This window comes from Mesoplodon mirus (genome assembly GCF_964341445.2).
Source record: "Mesoplodon mirus genome assembly, chromosome: 3".
Classification (NCBI taxonomy): Eukaryota; Metazoa; Chordata; class Mammalia; order Artiodactyla; family Ziphiidae; genus Mesoplodon; species Mesoplodon mirus.
Window position 1 is genome coordinate 126,652,323 of NC_138978.1, and position 16,399 is coordinate 126,668,721.

At 37.6% G+C, this 16,399-nt stretch overlaps 1 pseudogene across 1 annotated transcript; it reads left to right on the forward strand.

The window, feature by feature from the left end:
* The first annotated feature begins 590 nt into the window (after positions 1–590).
* LOC309800609 (transmembrane emp24 domain-containing protein 2-like) lies at positions 591–1,043 on the forward strand (annotated as a pseudogene). Its single transcript has one exon. The product of its transcript is annotated as a transmembrane emp24 domain-containing protein 2-like (transcript).
* The last annotated feature ends 15,356 nt before the right edge of the window (positions 1,044–16,399 follow it).

Sequence of the window (16,399 nt, forward strand, 5' to 3'; positions counted from 1 at the left end):
CAGAACAGTCACCAATACATAATGTGAGTGAGAAATAAGCCTTTGTTTTTGTAAACCACTGAAATTTGTGGGCTGTTTAACTTGAGGAAAGCTGAATAATGCACAGGGTCATCTGTGTCTTCTAGCATCAAAGGCCATTCTAACTATATTTACTTGAGAAGAAATGTTAAATGTAAAACAGTCTCTGTACAGGGAATTCCCTGGTGGTCCAGTTGTTAGGACTCTGCCTTCTTATTGCAGGGGGCAGGATTTCATCCCTGGTCGAGGAACTGAGATCCCACAAGCCACATGGCCAATAACTAACTAACTAAATAAATAAAAATTAGACAGTCTCTGTACTGCCAACATTTATCATGTAGATAAACTATGAGGAAAACAAAATACAAATAACCTTATTTTGAGAGTCCATAGAAACTAACGTATCCTGGCCGCCCTCCTGATCACTGCCTCAGACTACTTTGTCAGCATCGACGTGTCAGCATTGACGCACATGCCCAGGAGTGCTTCTTCGAGCAGGTCACCTCAGACAGCAAGATGGACCTCATCTCTGAGGTGGCTGAGGCTGGCTGCCTGGACATTCACTTGGAGATTACAGGGCCTGATAATAAAGGAATTTATAAAGGAGACCGGGAGTCCAGTGGGAAATACACATTTGCTGTTCACATGGATGGAGCAGCATCATATAAGTTTTGTTTTAGCAATGGAATGTCCAACATGACTCAAAAGATAGTGGTGTTCACCATTGATATTGGGGAGGCCACAAAAGGACATGGAAACAGAAGCTAACCAGAACAAGCTAGAAGAAATGATTAATGAGCTCACAGTGGCGATGACAGCTGGAAAGCATGAACAGGAATACATGGAAGTTTGGGAGAGATACACAGATAAATCAATGACAGCACAAACAGCAGACTGGTCCTTTGGTCCTTCTTTGAAGCTCTTGTTCTAGATGCCATGACATTGGGATGGATCTACTACTTGAAGAGATTTTTTGTAGTCTGGAAAGTTGTTTAAAAAACCTTTTCCTGATGATCCCAAACTCATAATTCACTGTTTACCAAACATCTTGGTCATAGTAATGTCAAAAAAAAAAAAAAAAGGAAAGAAAAAGAAACTAATGAAGGCGTATTGCATCTACCTAACTTTGGACATCAAGGAGACTCACTTGAAATTCAGAATGCAGATGTCTGCATGCCTGCAATGCACCAAAAGTCTTAAAAGTTGTTGATTTTAGGGGCTATTAAATAAATGTATCAGTTATTTTAGTGCTTTTTATGCCTCCCAGAATTATTATGGTTTTATCTTTAACACATTTCTTCTAAATTAAATATGCCACGATTACCCTGGAAGTAAAGTTAACATTTTTCATTCACTTGGTGTGGGAGCATAACCAGAATATTAACATAAAATGACACATTTTTTAAAAAGTTGAATAAATCATTTGTAATTCCTTTAATAAAAATTAAATGAGAAGCATCTGCTTTTATAGTAGTTTCGAATTTCTAAAGTTAACCTTATAAACAAATTGATACTTAGTAAGATTCCCTCCCTATTCCAAGATCAATTTCTGGTGTTGATACAGAAAATGGCTCATATTTTTATATACCTTGACTGAATTAACATGGTTAAACATAAATAATATTTGATTTCTCTCAGTAACCCTTCATAGTGTAGGAGACTGTTTATTAGCTTTCTTATCCAGAGGACAGCTCAGAGATTCAGCATGTACAAGGGTGTAACCACAACCACACAGCTAATGGAGGAGTTTAAGCAGAACAATAATTCATTCTGGCAGCCTTTCCACACACAAGAGATTTGCCAAACTACTTATCAATTTATTTCATGTGTTGAAACAAATTTGTAAGATTTAAGAAGTTTTGTACCACTTGGAATTTGTTGCTTTGTTTTTTATTTTTGTCTACTCTTTCCCTCTCTCCCTACCCCTGTATTTTATAATTCACAACTATCTAAAGTCTTGGGTATATTAAACAGTCTTATAAAATAAGCCCCTTGAACAATGTAATTAACCAGCAACAGAAAAGGTCCTTGACACAGCCTCTGTCTTAGCTGTACTGTTCTCTCAGGTCTTGTCTTGATTACCAGAATCCTTCCTCACCAGAAGAAATTACAAATACATGCTTACACATCTGGAATCTATTGACTGAGGATCATCTCACAACCTAACAAAGCCTTATTTGCAGGCTCTGGCAGTTTCATTTTTGACATGCACCTACCCTGCTTCAATACAAAGAGTACTGAGTTTAACACTTTTCAGTTATAGAAAAAAAGGAATGAATAAATAAATGAATGAATGAATCAGTTGAATGAATAAATAGAATTATTGTGTACTTGGGCTTGGTGCAATCTCAGAGTGGACTCTATTTGAGTCTTCTGTTATATGTCTACAGTGCTTCTTTCAACCTTGCATTCTCTATCAGCCTCTATTAAAGACAAGATATTCTGCCTAATTAAGACTTTTGTTAATTCAGTGATTGCTGGATTATTTAAAGTTCTAACTCCTACAAACTAAGGTCCTTGACTGCAGTTAGGCACAAGCTTTAATCTTGCTTTTGCCTTCTTCCAAGTTGGGGATAGGGTGATAATGATATAACATTTTTGGATGGTAGAAGCGAGTTCTCCTTTCATAAACATCCAAAGTGATTTTGTAGGCATAGAGTGTTTGCCATTTATACCAGATGTTTCACAACAAAGAAACTGAAGCCCAGGAAGTAATTGCCTCTGAGATTAATAACTAGCATACAGATATCCTGATACCTCATCTACTCTACTTAGTTCCATCCTAATTTTGTTAAAAACATAGTCTTGGTTTTAACTGAACTACTGTACATGTTATTCTGAATGTCTACTATGTACAAAACATGTTGTTAGATATTACAGGTGGTTCAGGGATGTACAACACTGATTTCTTCCCTGAAGAAGCTTATCAGCAAGTTAGGGAGGCTGTACCAGACATGGAAAGTAAAGTGTTAGTGGAAGTCATAATAGGTGAGAGAGAATTAGTATACAGATAATGTGAGCTGCAGGTATTCAGAGAGGTAAGACTCATGAATGCTGGCACGGTCATAGTAAATTTCAAAGAAAAAGTGCTTTCTCCTTAATAAGAAAATAAACGACCAGTTTTATTATTTTTTTTTAATGGGTAAAATATATGAATAGACACCTCACCAAAAATATACAGATGGCAAATAAGCAAATGAGAAACTGCTCAACATCATATGTCATTAAGGAAATGCAAATAAATATAATAATAAGATAATACTACACACCTCTTAGAAAAGCCAAATTGAAAACAGTGAAATCACCAAATTCTGGTGAAGATATGGAGCAACAGGAACTCTCATTCATTTCTGGGGAGAATGAAAGATGGTACAACCACTTTGGAAGACAGTTTGGCAGTTTTTCACAAAACTAAACATGCTCTTACCATATGATCAAGCATATATGCTCCTTGGTATCCACAAAGGAGTTGAAAACTTATGTATATCCACATATGTTTAAAGCAACTTTATTCATAATTGTTAAAACTTGAAGTGATCAAGATGTCTTTCAATAGATGAGGAGATAAGCAAACTGTGATACAATGAAATATTATTCAGTGCTAAAAAAGAGTGGGCTATCAAGCCATGAAAAGACATGAAGGAACCTCAAATATATATTTCTAAGTGAAATAAGCCAATCTGAAAAGGCTACATACCGTATGATTCCAACTCTATGACATTCTGGAAAAGGCAAAACTGTGGAAGCAGTAAAAAGATCAGTGGCTGCAAGGAATACTGGAGGAGGGGGGGAGGGTTAGGTAAGTGGAACACAGGGGATTTTAGGTACTGAAACTATTCTCTGTGATACAGTAGTGATGCACACATACATTTGTCAAGACCTACAGAATGTTCAGCACAGAATAAACACTTGTAAACTGTAGACTTTAGTTAATAATAATGTATCAATACTGGTTCATCAATTGTAACAAATGTACCACATAATAAAGACATAAATAATAGAGGAAACAGTGTTCAGGGGGGATGGGAGAGGGGTTATGTGGGAGCTCTCTGTACTCTGTGATCAACTTTTCTGAAAAGCTAAACTTCTCAAAAAAATTGTCTTGTAATTGTTTTTAAAAGGTGGACTTGGCCTAGTTAAGCTTCATATAAGCCAGAGGGGTTAGATAGGGAGGTTCAGGCAAGGGACACAGCAGAGCACAAAACCTAAAGGAAAAGGGTGCACAGTGGGTCAGAGAGCAATAAACATCACCAGACAGGTCTGTGATTTCCTGTCCCTGCAGCTCTGAGTCTAAAGCCTCAAATTTGGCATCAACGTAGCTGCATTTGAATCCCAGTTCTGTTGCTTAAGGGCTGTATGAGCTTCATTAAAGCCCTAAAGCTTTCTGAACTTCTATTTCATCAGCTACAACATGGGGAAGATAACATATCCAGAATTGCAGAAAGGCTCAAATAAATTAATGTACATGAATTTCTCTGTGAATTCTGAAGTGCTCTAGAAATATTAGTTGTTATTATCAAAGAAAAGAAGAATTCCCCCTTCTTTTATTGCTTTTATGGTGACCCTCGTTTGGCAACTGGCTGCCATGACAGCAGAGATCTCTCTTGTTGGAATGGAGTCACCTAAGTCTACCCCTCTGTCATCTTTCTTACAATGAAGTTTCTCCTAAACACTGCTTATTTGAATATTTGGCCAGTCTTTTGCTAACACACCAAGTTTCAGATAGAATCTGACATCCCAAGAGCAGCTTCAGTGGTATGAAGTCCCAGAAATCTGAGATGGCTGTGAATAGTGTCTGGAGAAGATCAGCTCTGGGATAACAGTCTTTGAACTTGATGATTTTCTTCTGTTTACTTCACAGTTCCTTCTCCATGACACTGTACTCTCTATCCCAATCTCCCCTCCAGTAGTGATTTGGTGATATGATATGTTCTGCTCAAAATCTCTATTAAAGAGAAAATCAAGTTAAAAAGCAGCTAGAGACAGCTATGGGGACAGTTTTTACAGGTAATGTGCTTTTGTGGTTGAAGAGCATTACGTCAGGCAGAAGAGTTCCAAATAGCCCACACTTTATCTTAAAGAAGTAGTATGCCCATTACGTGAAAAACTAGATGGTGTATAATCATTCCAAATGGGGAACAAAGTTGTAGAGCTTCTTTTCAAAGATCTCATTTAATCTACACAAACCTTTGGTGAAGTGTGTTTCATACCAAATTTTACAGAGAATGAAACAAGCTCAGGATTTTAAGTGTCACCCCCCAAGCTCAGACTCATTTCTGAAAGCGGCAAAACTCCATTCTATTGTACCGCTCACTCTAAGCCCAATGGCATGTCTGCTGTAACCATTCACTGTTACTTCCCTCCCAAATGATAGACACTGATGTTACGGTTGTGACAGTCACTTAAGAATAAAATCCCAGCCATTACATTATTTATGGAAGCCCTAAACAATGTAATTTTACATATTATAAAATTAAATTGAATTAAGAAAAAAGAACACAGTGAGGGAATATAGGAGTGAGACACTCACTTTTCCCGGGAGTTGGGGAGAGGCCAAAAAAGACTTCATAGAGGAAGTGACCTTTGAAGTGAATGCTTTATTGTTTGTCATTTTTCATGTGTTTGTGTGTAATTTAACTTAGTCCAAAAAAACTGAGTGAATGAATCCTTAAACTGTGATCCTCATGATTTTTTTTGTCTCCAAACCCAGATCGTGGTATTAGCTGCACAACATACCCAAATGAGAGACCACACAAGAACGGACAGGAATGGGGAAGATAGGGAGATGGTGAGTTGCCTTGGTGGTAATCAATAGAGTGGCCGCTGGAAATTTTACCTCTCTGATCATTATTTGAAACTGAGGAAGACTTGGTGATTTCAAAATCATTTTCCATATCAGGATTCTACAGAGAATTGCCAATTGCCTATTATTCCCATTGTGGGTATATTTTTTTGAGCTGTCATTTTAAAGAGTCCCTCTTAAGCTAGCAAACAGCTATACTTCACAATTAGAATATAAACCTAGATTGTGGAATTTACTAATTGTTCCTCACTGTTGTGGTCATTTAACCATAAAATATTCACAACATAAGTCTTGTAACCCTTGGCCTTTCTTTCTCATGGGAAGGGGAGAGAATTGCTCAGAAAGATGACCTTCCCACTTGGGTCAACAAGAGCTGCAACTGGTTCTAAGGAGGGTGTCTCATTGCTGTCAAATTGACAGAAGTTGTCACAGGAGAAGCCTGCTGTCACTGTATCTTGCTCAGACCAGCCCCTTAGCTTGCTGAGTCAAGCTGTGCTGACTCCTAGTGATAGAATTTTAATGTGAGAGATGACAGAGGCCTTGGAGTTAATGTGTGCACGGAGGTGACAGTTTTGAATGTCAGCCAAAGCACAAAGGCCTGTCTGAAATTAATTTTCAGGGTGTGGCAGAAAGTCATAGGAAGATAGAGAGACATAGTATGATGGAGAATTGAGATTGGTTGAGTCAAATCTACTGCCATCTGCTACAATGAAAGAATCATTGTGCACAGACACAGAATATTTGAGCCTGGGAGGAATTCATCTCATCAGATAATTCTGCTGGTTTAATTTTTGATCAAACTAGTATGTAACTTACCACTTTTAGATCTCTATGATTATGTTTCCCTTTGTGAAAATAGAGTTGCAAAAAGTGGACATGGGTCTCCTGATGATATGATCTAGAATTTAATCATTTAAGGGGGAAATAACAATTTTCTGGTAATAAATGAGCCAAGCGATTTTATGCATCTTAATCTTCCTTTTACATTGTAACTTATTAAGAACTCTCAAAATTTCCCCATTATCTAGAGGACAAAATTCAAATCTTTAATCTATCTGTGACAGGCAGAATAATGCCCTCTTAAAGATGTCCACATCCTAATGCCCAGAACCTGTGAATATGTTACATTACATGACAAAGAGGAATTAAGGTAGCAGGTGGAATTAAGGTTGCTAAAATCAGCTGACTTTATGAAAGAGAGGCTCTCCTGGATTATCTGGGTGGGCCCAATGTAATCACAAGTGTCCTTAAAAGTGGAAAGAGAGGCAGAAGAAAAGTCAGAGTCAGAGTGAGTTAATGTGAGAAAGACTCAACTGGCCATTGCAGGCTTTGAAGGTGGAAGGGGCTATGAGTCAAGGAATGTGGGTGGCCTCTAGAAGCTGAAGGCAAAGAAACAGATTCTTCTTTGCTACTTCCAGAAGGAATACAACCTTGTCAATACCTTGATTTTAGCCCACTCATATAAATTTATGTTGTTTTGTTATTTTAAGCTATTATGTGTGTGATAATTTGTTAGAGCAAAAATAAGAAACTAATACACTTACCTTCAAGGTATTTCTCAATGTTACCCAGCTTTGTCCTCACTTATCCTAGATGAACCCTCCTTCTGAACTCTGAACATTGGCCTCTAAGCATTCTTTGTACCTTACACGCTTTGTCATTCCATTTCCTGTGTCTGGAGTCAAACATGTTCTCCTTTAGGGTTGATGAGGCCTAAACACGCCCCACTGAGGGGCTAGCTAGTGCCAGGACAGACGGATGGGTCCTGGGGCTGGTTATAGTGAGGTATGCTACTTAAAGTGGGTTGAGAGAGGAGCATTTGTGTCCAGGTCCTTGAGAAAGGGCAGAAGCCAAAGAGGAAAAACCAGTTTCAAGGCCAAGTCCAAAGACCAGTCCTAGAATTACAAATATGAGACAAGACTGAGATTCTGAGGCCAGATGGCAATAGAAAAAAAGGCAAGGAATAAATGAGATGCTCTGGAATATCAGGGTCAACAGCTTTTGAGAGGCCTATGGCTCACTTTTGCGGTGGTCAGTGTGTGGGGTTACTTTGTGTTGACTTAAAGATACTGTTTATGTGCAGATATGAGTACCCTCCAGCATCTTCCATCACCCCAGTTCTACCCATCCTTCAAAGCCTAGCTCACGTCCAACCTTCTCCACAATGCTTTTTCTGAATATTCCAGCCTTAGTTATCTCCTCTTCTTTAGAAGTCTTTGCTTTTACTCTTTATATTACCCCCTCATTTGGTAGTTGCAGTTCACAGCCTCATATTTTTAATTACACAAAGCTATTGTGTGCATAACTGTAAAAATTCACACAATATAGTAAGCAGACATTTCAGAACCTTACCACCCAAAGACAACTACTGTTACGTTTTGGTATTTATCTTCCTAGACTGATATTCATTACTCCCTGCAATATTTTTTATGCACACAAGCATATACACAAAAATATATTTCATATATATTCTCCAAAATGAAACTTATTGCAGGAAATTCTATACCATATACATTATTTTTATCAAGTTTATTACATATTAAATTACACGTAAATTATTTGACATTCACAATACCTGTAGTGTTATTCTGACACATAAACTTTTCACCTGTATATATTTTTTCAACACTGTCAAATATAAGTACTTTGAGGTAAGAAAGAAGAAATTTACGTAACTTTTTCTGTCCCCACTGATGCCTAGCATAGTACATTGAACATTTTAGAGGCTAAATAAATATATATTGATTGATTGATTAAAAAGTTGTGACCTGAAAACTCTGGAAAATCTTCCTACCTGGAGATGGATAGTATTTGTTATTGATACGTTTTCAAATTTTTACCAAGGAATTTCAATAATTATTTTTGCACAGAAAATTTTTAAAAAGTTGCACCACACTGATATTTTCACAGTGGTCAGGTTATTATAAATCTAGAGATTTGTCAATTAGCTTCAGAATTACTTGTTAAAATGAGAAAGAAGATAAACAGAGATAGAATTCTTGTTAACTCATTAATATTCCCTATACTGAAAAATGTTGCAAGGAAGAAATAGCCACAGTAATGCGTGTAATCAATCTAGCTGGAGAAAAGTGATGCAATTTGTTATCTTTATAGAGTTGCTCTGTTCGCTAGTCAGCTAGTTGGCATATTTATCAAATGCCTGGTTGGTGCATAATAGTGTACTATTTCTCTGGACTTCATGTTACTTGTGTTTCATTCGTTCATTCACTCTTTCACTATTCATTTTTTAACATGCATTTTTGGCAAACCTATTATGTACCAGTCACTGTGATAGGTTCTGGAATAATAAAGTTGAGCAAGACAGTTTTATCCTCAAGACACGCTCAGTGGAGAGAAAAACAGACAAGTATAAATTGATTTTGATGCACAAGCAGGAAGACTATCTCTACCCTCAAATAGTTTAAAGTTAAATAGAAAGAGGATACTACAAAATAGTGTAGTCTTTTTCTTGGATTGCAATGTTAGTCCCAAGAATGGCTGGTTTTGGCAGAAACAGAATCCTAAAATAGACTCAATCATTGGCAAGACTGACAACTAAGGTGCAGGCTTTGCCCATGATTCAGAAGATATCAGAGCAGGTAGAAAGGTAAGTTGCAAACATTCATGCATAAAAGGCACTGTATTAGTTTACTAGGGCTGTCATACAAAGTACCACTGATTGGGTGACTTAATGGACATTTTTTTCACACAGTTCTGGATACTAGAAGTCCAATATCAAGGTGTTGGCAGGGTTGATTTCTTCTGAAAACATCTCTCCTTGGGATTGTAGATGGCTGTCTTCTCCATGTCTTCACGTGGTCTTCCCTCTGTGTGTGTCTGTATCCTAATCTCCTCTTCTCACAAAGGCACCCATCATATTGGATTAGGGCCTATCCATTTACCACACTTTAATTTAACTACTTCTTTCAAGACCATAAACCAAATTCAATCACATTCTGAGGTACTGGGGATTAAGGCTTCAACATACAAATTTTGGAGAGACAACTCAGCCCATAACAGGTACAAAGGGTGATACTAAGTCCTAAAATGAAAGCAAATCAAATCCAGACAAGGTAGCTAGTTGGGTGCCTTTATGAGCCTACTTAAGGTGTGGTTTGGTTAAGCTGCATTTCACTTTATAATTTGCTTGCATGTTACTAGATGAGTGTCTATTAGTGCAAAAGAGTGTATAATTGATTTTACCTTTTAGGGTTGCTTTAAACATTCCTTGATGCCTTTGCCCACTGAAAACAGCCATGAATTGCAGGAATAGGGAAGCTTGGGAAGGGGGAAGTCCCTTAAGCACAGTTGGAATGTGAAGGATTATTAAACCTATTTGCAACTCCAAGGAGCTATCCTCACTGAAATTTTACAATAGTCCAATATTGGTACCCTAACCGTGTAATTGAGTAAATTTTTATGTCAGATAGGATATGAAATGAAATAATAGAAATAGTATTAGATGAAGTAATAGGAAACAAAACTGAAGATAGACTAAAGAAGTATTTCTAAATTTCCCTGATGTTAAGACTCATTGCTTAAAAATCACAGTTTCTAGCATCTTGCCTTGGATACTCTGTTTCTGGGGCTTAGAGTAAGACCCCAAAATTTGTACTCTTAAAATTGGTATCATAGGTGTTTCTTATATTTATAAAAGTTTAGCAAACAAGTGGAGTCAACAATATCAGTTTGGATCCAAACTCTTTCTCTCTGCTCTGCCATCATTAGTGTGGCCACAACACTCTCAGTCACAAAATGGCTGCTGCAGTGATAGGTGTCACATTTAAGAGCAGAAGAGGAACTGGCTTTTCTGGTATGTTGCTTTGCTGAAAAGTAAGGAAGGAAGGAAGAAAGAAGGAAAGAAAGAGGGATAGAGAAAGGGAGGGAGGGAAGAAGGAAGGAAGGGAGGGAGGGAGGGAGGGAGGGAGGAAAGAAGAAAAAAGATGAAATAAAGAAAAAGAAAGAAAGAAAGAAAGGAAGAAAGAGAAAGAAAGAGTGAGAAGGAGGGAGGGAGGAAAGAAGGAAGGAAGGAAAAAGAATGAAAGAAAAAGAAAGAAAGAAAGAGGAAGGAAGGAGGGAAGGAAAAAGAAAGAAAGAAAGAGAGGGTGAGACAGAGGGAGGAAAGAAGGAAGGAAGAAAGAAAGAAAGAAAATGAAAGGACAGAAGGAAAGAAAGGGTGGGATGGTGGGAGGAAGGAAGGGAAAAGAAAAGAAGAGAAAAGAAAAGATGAGAAAGAAAAGAAAAGAAAAGAGAAAAGAAAAGAAGGAGGAAGATGATGAGGGGGAGATGAGAGAGGGAGGTGGGGATGGAAAGAGAAAGGAATTTAGAAGTTCTCCAGTGTATTTCTCTAATTGTTTCATTACATGCCTACCTTTAAACCATGGAGAATGGAATTACCATTTAGATTATTCAGGTTTTACCTTTGAACTGATGAGTTTACTTTCTCTAAGCATGTATCTCCACCGAGGTGGATAACAAGAAACAAATAGCAAGAAAGAGTGATAGAATATTTGTTGGGCAAACAATGGTATCTGCTTCAAGTATGTACAGGCAAATACAATAATTTTACCAGTCAAAGTAGAATTGCAATTAGATAATTAGGGTTGTGAGGAAATAGCTAAAATTTACTGTGCTTATTGTGTGACAGACCCTGTGTTCTAAGAGGTTTATGTTGATTAAATTATTTAAGCCTCACAACTACTATGGTATAAGTGCTGTTATTATCCCCACTTTACAGATGAAGAAACTGAAGCATAGAGACATTAATTAGTTTATCTAAGATCATATAGCTCTTAAGTATCTGATCCAGGATCTGAACCCTGGCATTCTGGGCTCCAGAACTATACTCTAAATAGTATTATATTCTATATGAACAGATAATAAAGCAGAATCCCAAAATACTTAGAGTGCTTGTGTGGAAATTGGTGAAGGCAGCTTGGTATTTGTTTGCATGGTTGACTTTGATTAAGCACCTTCTATCTGCAAAGAACTATACTAGGAACTAGGAAATTTCAAAAACAAGTAAGGAGTGATATGACTTTACTCAAGGAGTTTACAATCTAATGGAGGAAATAGATTGCAATCAATTAATTTTAATATGATATAAAGTAGAATACAGTGAAAACTACAAGGGACATGTTGGATTGAAGATAAAGGAGCAGTTAATTCCTGTTAGACAGATCAGAAAAGATTCATGGAGAAGAAAGGTTTTGCGGATGTGGATGTGGGGGAGGGAGGAGGACATTCCAGACTGAGAAGAGGTAAGAAATAATGGAATTGAGTGCTTGTTATGTTGTATACTGTGAATAGACTGATGTGGCTGTAATGCAGAGGACTTGGAGATATACTGGAAAGTGAGACTGTAAAGATACTGAATTTGAAGGAGATACCATGTCATATGTGAAATTCACCTTCATACTTAGAGAACCATAAGATTATTGGGTAATGTTGTTATGAGGATGTTGGGAGAGTTATTTTGACTCTTGATTTCCGTCTTTTGATGATACTCAAGAGAGATGTTCTCTCTCCTCCTCTACTTAAATAATTCATCTCCCACCTTTAGGATCCATTTTAATCTTTTTTCTTGCTCATTTGGCCTTTATCAAAATCTGTCCTTCACTCCTCTTATACTACTGAGTGATTGTTTTATCTTTTCAATTAGAATGAAATATCATAGAAGAGAGATTATATTTTCAAATATTTTGGGAATCACCTACAATGCCTGACCTAGTTTTCTTTATTTAGTATCCAATCAACCCATGTGAAATAATGAGTCACAATAGAGCATTCTTTTTAGGAGCTTTCAGGAATTTATGTGTCTTTTTACAGGGAGTTTGAGAGTGTTTCTTAGCCTTTACCTGGAGAGCTACTCATGGGTGAGTTTCACCTGATATAAAATGACTTATCTACCAGTTTTTACATTTTCCTCTCAAGTCAGGTACAGAGAGGGCCAGGAAGTCCTTCCAACATCTCACTGAAAATCTAGGGCATCTGTCAATGTTTCCAGCATCTTCATTTCTGACTCTCTCAAGGGTTTTCTTGATCTGTTACCATTCTGACATCTTTTGCCTTAATAACTTTCCTTTGGGGTGTCCATTCCATGAGCAGGCCTGGCTGTGCACTTCTTCCCAAGGCAGTTGCTTCTTTGCTTGCCTCCCTTGGTTGTTTTCATGCCAGGTCACTCCAACTCCTTAATCAAGACTTCTGCAATTAACTGGTATTATGTCATTATCCCTTTCTCTCAACAGTGTTTAAGTTAATGTGGAATCTTTTCCCTCAGACACTTCATATCATTATTTCTTATCCTCTGACCTTGACTTGTAGTTTTTCCTTCCAGAAAAAATAAAACAAACACCAGAAACCCAAAACTTCCCTGAGATGGGTGTTTCTGACCCACTGGTTATAGAATAGAAAAGATACTCCAGAACCTAGAGGCTCCCTCAGTGGGTGTTCCTTGCTTTCTGAGCTTTACCCAACAAGGTCTTCATTGACATTCAGGAAGTAAATGACATTGCAAACCTCTTGATAAGCCCACAGAAAACTTCTGTATTTATAGTAAACATTCTTACTCATTCATTTCCTACTTGAAAAATTTTTTTTCCAAATTAGCCCCAAGAGTAAGCTTAGTGAGAAGTTATTAGGACAAAAGTTTTCCAGTGTAATCCTAGAAAGCCAATTGGTAATAATTCATAGAGGTCTTTTTATCTTCCTATGTGTTTCATGAAAGCAGGGACTATACCTCTGCTATTTACCGTTGTAGTCTCGGTATCCAAAAGTGCTTGGAAACAGGTAGGTCAAGAATACAACAAGCTAAAATTTAACCTATTTCTCCCTATTCTTGATTTTATGACAGGCATTACTAATCTATTATAGGAGTCTTTCTACGGAATTGTTGCCTCTCAACGTTGCTCCAGGAAGCTTCTGCAAATTGATTGGAGTTGCCATGCAGCAAAAGCCCATTTACCATTCTTATAGTTAGTGCTCAATAAATATTTCCCAATGATTGAAACAATATTCTCCCCTATGCCTGACCCCTTCAACATCATCTCTGATAAATTACTATCTTGCTTCTACTTAAACACCTCCACATGATGAAGAACATGTTATTCCATAAGACAGGTTATCCCACTGTGATACAAATTAAATAGGAAGTTCGTTATATTTTGAAAAATCTGGCCTTTCTAATTTAGTAGTCCATTTTTACTAATATAAAGACCTATTGTTGCAATTGGCTAATGCTTTTGTAAGGATTGGTCTCTATTTGAATACTATCCTTTAAAAGACAGCCTTATCTAGTTTTCTCGATTAGTCTTTCAATGGTGATCATAATCAGCTCTCATTAATTTGACATTTTATTTTTAATATCTAAATTAAAACATTTAAAAAAACTAACTGCTGAACAATCAATGACAGGAAGACACTGGCACTCATCAAAAAGATACCCCACATCCAAAGATAAAGAGAAGCCACAATGAGATGGTAGGAGGGGTGAAATCACAATAAAATCAAATCCCATAACTGCTGGGTGGGTGACTCACAAACTGGAGAACACTTATACCACAGAAGTCTACCCACTGGAGTGGAGGTTCTGAGCCCCACGTCAGGCTTACAAACCTGGGGGTCCAGCAACCTGGGGGTCTGGCAACAGGAGGAGGAATTCCTAGAGAATCACACTTTGAAGGCAAGTGGGATTTGATTACAGGACTTCGACTGGACTGGGGGAAACAGAGATTCCACCCTTGGAGGGCACACACAAAGTAGTGTGTACATAGGGACCCAGGGGAAGGAGCAGTGACCCCATAAGAGACTGAACCAGATCTACCTGCTAGTGTTGGAGGGTCTCCTGCATAGGCAGGGGGTGGCTGTGGTTCACTGTGAGGACAAGGACACTGGCAGCAGAAGTTCTGGGAAGTATTCTTTGGTGTGAGAGTTCCCAGAGTCCACCATTAGCCCCATCAAAGAGGAGGTAGTCACCAGTGTTAGATTGCTTCAGGGAAAACAACCAACAAGGAGGGAACCCAACCCCAGCCATCATCAGACAAGCAGAATAAAGTTTTACTGAGCTCTGCCCACAAGAGCAACACCCAGCTCTACCCACCAACAGTCCATCCCAACAGGAAACTTGCACAAGCTTCTTAGATAGCCTCATCCATAAGAGGGCAGACAGAGGAGCAAGAAGAACTGCAACACTGCAGCCTGTGGAACAAAAACCACATTCACAGAAAGATATAAAAGATGAAAAGGAGGAGGAATATGTACCAGATGAAGGAACAAGATAAAACCCCAGAAAAACAACGAAATGAAGTAGAGATAAGCAACTTTCCAGAAAAAGAATTCAGAAAAATAATAGTGAAGATGATACAGGACCTCACAAAAAGAATGGAGGCAAATATTGAGAAGACACAAGAAATGCTTAAGAAAAACCTAGAAGAATTAGAAAAAAACACTTAGAAGAATTAAAGAACAAACAAAGAGAGATGAACAATGCAGTAACTGAAATGAAAAACACACTAGAGGGAATCAATAGCAGAATAACTGAGGCAGAAGAATGGATAAGTGACCTGGAAGACAGAATGGTGGAATTCACTGCTGCAGAACAGAATAAAGAAAAAAGAATGAAAAGAAATGAAGACAGCCTAAGAGACCTCTGGGAGAACATTAAATGCAGCAACATTCACATTATACGGTTCCCAGAAGGAGAAGAGAAAGAGGAAGGACCTGAGAAACTATTTGAAGAAATTATAGTTGAAAACTCCCCTAATATGGGAAAGGAAGTAACCACCCAAGTCCAGGAAGCACAGAGAGTCCCAGGCAGGATAAACCCAAGGAGAAACACGTCGAGACACATAGTAATCAACTTGACAAAAGTTAAAGACAAAGAAAAATTATTGAAAGTAACAAGGGGAAAATGACAAATAACATACAAGGGAACTCCCATAAGGTTAATAGCTGATTTCTCAGCAGAAACTCTACAATCCAGAAGGGACAGCCATGATATATTTAAAGTGATGAAAGGGAAGAACCTACAACCAAGATTACTCTACACAGCAAGAATCTCATTCAGATTTGACAGAGAAATCAAAAGCTTTACAGACAAGCAAAAGCTAAGGAAATTCAGCACTGCCAAACCAGCACTACAATAAATGTTAAGGGAACTTCTCTAAGTGGGAAACACAGGAGAAGAAAAGGACCTACAAAAACAAACCCATAACAATTAAGAAAATGGTAATAGGAACATACATATTGATAATTACCTTAAACATGAATGGATTAAATGCTCCAATCAAAAGAAACAGGCTCAATGAATGGATACAAAAACAAGACCCATATATATACTGTCAACAAGAGACTCACTTCAGACCTAGGGACACATAGAGACTGAAAGTGAGGGGATGGAAAAAGATATTCTATGCAAATGGAAATCAAAAGAAAGCTGGAGTAGCGATACTCATATCAGATAAAATAAAAAACGTTATAAGAGACAAGGAAGGACACTACATAATGATCAAGGGATCAATCCAGAAGAAGATATAACAATTATAAATATATAAGCACGCAACATAAGAGCACTTCAACATA